We start from the raw sequence: 5,581 nt of genomic DNA, 5'->3' as shown, positions 1-5,581 counted from the left end.
GGTCAGTAAGCCCTCTGATATTGAGTAAGAGGATGGCTATTGGTTTACTTGGCATTCTTCTTAGTTCCCTTTCTAGCCCTGGGATTGGGGCTGTTTATTTAAGGGGAGGCATTTTTTCCTTGAGAGAGTTTTCTCTTGCTTTGTACCTAAGTAAAAGCCTTACCTTGGTCAGCAGTATCCTTTTCAGCCCCCATATCTTAATCACCTCCTAGGTCTTCCTCACTGATTTTTGAAGAGGCCATCTCATTCTCTCTGTTTATATCCTCCTCAAAATCTTTTGACCAGCCTGTTTCGTCTGAGAGTCAATGTCCAGGTTTTGATTTTTTCTTATCTTCTCCTCAGTTTCACTATCTGCCAGGGTGTCAAAAGCATTGTTCAGAACTATGGTGTCATCAATCATCCCTTTGCCTTTATCCTGGGGGAGCAAGGGTTTGACAGGGTTTATCTTTTGGAGAAGGGTTTTTTCAGTAGAGACTAGCTTGGGGATCCCTTTTTTAGCTTGTTTACTGCTGGTGGGTGCAGGATCCTTGGGCTTAGCATTGGTCCTCCTCTGTGGGCAGTTCTTAACTACATGACTAGAGAGTCCACACAGGAAACAAGAATTTGGAAGATTTTTATAGAGAAGGGGTTGTTCCCTGTACACACTTCCATTCCTGTTGACCATTATCAATGTGTTGGGAAGGTCCTCAGCAATATCCATCTTAATACACACTTGCGGGTTAGCTCTAGGATTGATGAAGTTTTCCTTCTCAACTCCAACCACCTCACCCAAACCATTGCACAAGGAAGCTAGTTGGTTGCAGAGAGAGGGGCAGATTTGGGAGCTCTACCCATACAGGAGTAATAGTGGATCTAGGGAGATCAGGGTTAAAGTTCTGCTTCCACTTCTCTAAGTAGAGTGGTTGGTGTTTGACAGTCGGGAGGGTGCACTTGAGAGCCTTGGAGGCCATGCTGGGAGACTCAAATAGGAAGACAAAGAAACTTTTCCTTAAAAATCTAACATTGGTAACACTAATGCCTTGTCTAACCCAATTTGCTCTCACCCAATTCTCAATGAAGGCTAGAGGAGGTCTAGGCCCTAGGAGGAAACCAATTAATGCATGGGTACGAGGCGATTCAATGGAATCAGAAAGCAAGTCTTCATTAATGAAGGCAGCAATCCGCTTACCTCTTGGAGATTCTTGGCCCTCACCACAAGTAGCCTCTTCTTCTTCAGCTGGTTTGGTGCTGTCTGCTAGGGTCTGTGAGTCATTCTTTTCCTTCTTGCGGTGAAGGGCCTCCTTGTTTTCTCCTTCTCCCCCTTGGGGTCCGTCGCTCCCACTTCGGTGGATTTTGGCTTTTGGAGAGGTTCCAAAAGTTCCTCTTTCACATCCTTCGCTACGATCAAAGAGCTTTGAACTGCTCTGGGGGTCTCTGGTTTCTTGTGGCTTGGGGGCTGAGGCAGAGGTAGCAAGTCCTTCCTTGGCCTCCTTTGTCCTTCCTGAGCTGGCAAAGTGAGTAGTAAGCTCCTTTCTCGTTGGGAGGAAGAAGAACCCTCCTCTAGCTTTCTGAGCAGCCGCCGAGTAAGATATCATGGCGCCTCCCCTCCCAGCTCTCAAGTCTATCGACGCGCGTCCATTCTTTTCCTGAGGTATTGGCTTTTCACTCAAGGTGGGAGAAAGTTTGTCTTGTCTGAGGGTCCCTGAGCCCCTTTTCAGGCTCGACTAGTGAAGGTTGTCTACAAGTGTTCTTTCTCTAGGGAGTTCGGGAAATGTGTCTTCAAAGGTCACATCAAAAGACCATTTTGGCTAGGATCAATGATCCTGTCGAGTCAGGCCGTCAATTCTGTCTGCTGATACCAAGACTTCATCATAGTCATTTCCCAGACCTTGTCCTCTGTGACCACTCAGTGGTGGGCCAGGGGATCTAGTGTGAAATCTTTCGTCTTTCTCTCCCTCTCCTCTGTCAATTTCCATCATGGTTCCTTTGGGAGCGCATTTGGGCATTTTATTCTTTGGCAGACATTGCAATTAGTTTGCAAGATCTACTCCATAATTTGGGGCTTTGTGGTTTTGCTTGCAATTTTTGCAGAGAAATTGGGGCTTTTGCAGGCAGACATCCCCCTTTTTTATCTGAAGGCATCTCAACCATGTTGGAATCTTCTCCAATAATCCAAGAATCTGGACCAAGAGAGTAGCTCCTTCCATAGAAGGACACGGTCCCCTCTAATGTTTGGGGCGTACAGGTTAAGCAAGCCAACCTTATGTCCCCCAATCAATAAAATAATCCATTGAGCTCTAGAGGGAACAATAACCCCGTGTCCAACGATCGAGGGGAGCATAGCAGAAGAAATAGAAAATACAGAAGAAACAGAAATGCAAGTATCTTCCCTAGTACCGAGAGCAGGCGACCAAAAATTATGTCCTGAAAGTAATTTTCTTGACTTAGCACAATCTGTGGCATCCAGTTTGTGTTCCTGAAGAAAGAGTATGTCTATAGAACCACGGGTTACACTTGGATGAAGCTGGTTATGAATTAGCTGCCTACGGCAGCGATGTGGCACACCACCTAGGCCCTGAACGTTCCAGCTGACAATCCTCATCAATGAGAGGAGGTCGGGTGAAAGACCTTACCCAACCTGGTGACGGAGACATCCTCTCTTGCAAAAAAACCCTCCTGTCAAGCGGAGGAAAATCAATAGGGGAAAGAATCCTCACAACTACAAAGGAGGGGCTCTTTCCATAGCCTAAAGTGGAGGGAATAAATTCATCCTCCATATCAAACTCTACCATCTCTACCAGAGCTGCAAAAGAGTTTCTTTGAGCCAAATCTAGAGTGAATCCCACCTTCTCTTTCTCCTTTTTTATCTGAAGGCATCTCAACCATGTTGGAATCTTCTCCAATAATCCAAGAATCTGGACCAAGAGAGTAGCTCCTTCCATAGAAGGACACGGTCCCCTCTAATGTTTGGGGCGTACAGGTTAAGCAAGCCAACCTTATGTCCCCCAATCAATAAAATAATCCACTGAGCTCTAGAGGGAACAATAACCCCGTGTCCAACAATCGAGGGGAGCATAGCAGAAGAAATAGAAAATATAGAAGAAACAGAAATGCAAGTATCTTCCCTAGTACCAAGAGCAGGCGACAAAAAATTATGTCCTGAAAGTAATTTTCTTGACTTAGCACAATCTGTGGCATCCAGTTTGTGTTCCTGAAGAAAGAGTATGTCTATAGAACCACCGGTTACACTTGGATGAAGCTGGTTATGAATTAGCTGCCTACGGCAGCGATGTGGCACACCACCTAGGCCCTGAACGTTCCAGCTGACAATCCTCATCAATGAGAGGAGGTCGGGTGAAAGACCTTACCCAACCTGGTGACGGAGACATCCTCTCTTGCAAAAAAACCCTCCTGTCAAGAGGAGGAAAATCAATAGGGGAAAGAATCCTCACAACTACAAAGGAGGGGCTCTTTCCATAGCCTAAAGTGGAGGGAATAAATTCATCCTCCATATCAAACTCTACCATCTCTACCAGAGCTGCAAAAGAGTTTCTCTGAGCCAAATCTAGAGCCAGACTGTGAAGAATCCTTGCACTTGGTGGTGTGGAAGAGATAACCCCCTTACCTCTATTAAGAGAAGTGACATGATGATGCAAAGAAGAAGAGGGCTGCTGAGGTGGAAGGTCAGGGGGCTGACTATCAGTGTAATTGTCATCTCAGACTCTCTCCATGGGTGAACCATGAGTGGGTAACCCCTCCTGCTTTGCAACTGGGGGATTAGGGGCAACTACATCAGCACCAACTATGAACACTGGTAACCAATGGGAGGGGAAGAGTGAGGGCTAAGGGGAGAGAGATGGATGGAGGAGGCTGAGAGGCAGGGTGAAGGAGGGGGAGTGAGGATAGGAAGGTGGGCAAGGATGGGAGAGGGTGCAGCAGGGGGTGAGGTGAGAGGCGAGGAGAGGAGGCAGCCGCTGGGGGCAGGAGGGGAGGCGGAAAAGGTGCAGTAGAGAGGCAGGGAAGGGACAGGAGAGGGGGCAAGCTGAGAGGCGATTTGAGATGCAAAGAAGGGGCTGGGAGAGGGGCAGGCAGGGGTGGAGTGAGAGGCGGGGAAAGGGTACAACAGGGAGGCGGGGAAGGGGCAGGAGAGGGGCGAGCTAAGAGGCGGACTGGGAGGCAGAGAAGGAGCCCGAAGAGAGGGCAAGCAGAGGCGGGGTGAGAGGCAGGGAGAGGGGGCAAGAGAGAGGCGGGCTGAGAGAAGAGGGGAGAGGGCTGAGGGGAGGGGCAGCAAAGCAGGTCGGGGAGGAGTAGTAGCTTTAGCCTTTGGAAGTAAATATGGCAAATGAATCGCATAAGAAAATGCTTTTAGAGCATTCTCCTCTCTATTCCGGGAAGCAGATAATACATGTATTACCTTGGTCTCCCACATGAGACTATCCATTGCTAATCAGGCATTGCTGGCTAGTTTGGATAGAGGTTGTGGATTTCCCTCAATGTTTGAAGAAACTTTTGCCAAAAATTGCAGCCTTGTTGGACAAGGTGGGGTGTCCACCCCTCCAAAATGTGAATTCCAGTATATTTTGCAGCATCTTGTGGTGCATGATGTCCTCATGCTGGAATAAAATTCTGTTACTATAAATAATGTTGCAATGGACAATGCTTTTATAAGCTTAAATGGATTCTCTTTATAGATGCATGTTTTGGATGCCTACATGGCCTCACAATGTCCCTGGCTTTGCAAAGATGCCTCCAGAAGCAATGCTTGAATAAATGCAAAGTGAGGATGCCCTTGGATCCTATGGGCTTATAAATAAAATCAATAAACCAGCTACTGCTATCTAAGATAAAGGAAGGGCCAAATTCACTCTTACCTAGCAATATTGGTCAAATGCCCTCCGCAGCTCAAGTAAAAGCTAAGGAAAAAACTTCAAATGAAGGTTGACAAACCCTGAGAAAAATGCTCTCAGCTAGCAGGATCCTTCCACCTTGTACATGGATTGGTTGTGACAAAAATGGAAGCAAGAACAAGAGTGAGCAAGTAGAGAGTGAGCTGAACGTAGGTCACTCCCAAATGTGGACTGAATGAAGTGTAGTACAATGAAAGAGATGAGCTAGAGTGTGATTCTTGCGCTCAGCTTTGCCATTCTGTTGAAGTGTAAGCCTCACTGTAAGCTGATGCGTGATGCCTTTCTCCTTTAAAAATGCCTCAAACTCATGAGACATATACTCCCCCCCTCTATTTGTGTAAAGTGTCTATACCTTGAGTCTTGTCTTATTCTCAACCACAGCCACAAAGTGTTTGAAATGCATAAACACTTATGATTTTGCCTTAAGACCATTTGGATTCTCCATCCTTCCTCCTCTTCAACTCATCCTTTGAAGCTTTCACATATCACAGTGCCTTCCCTGTATAAAGTATTGTTACCTCCATCTTGGGTTTTTGACAGAGCCAATTCTATTTGGCATATGGATCGCCCATCAAAATGGTGGAGAAAGCGGCTGCGTCTCCTTTGGCATTATAAAGTCCCTCTTCGTCAACAGGCTTTCCTCGGGCGAGTCCTACTGGGCATTTTTCCATCTAGGCAGTTACTCGCGCATAGAC

This window comes from Dipteris shenzhenensis, chromosome 21, assembly GCF_047967505.1.
Source record: "Dipteris shenzhenensis isolate YYH24624 ecotype China chromosome 21, Dip_SZ_1.0, whole genome shotgun sequence".
NCBI lineage: Eukaryota > Viridiplantae > Streptophyta > Polypodiopsida > Gleicheniales > Dipteridaceae > Dipteris > Dipteris shenzhenensis.
The sequence above is the reverse complement of the archived record's forward strand: the minus strand, read 5'-3'. Positions refer to the sequence as shown.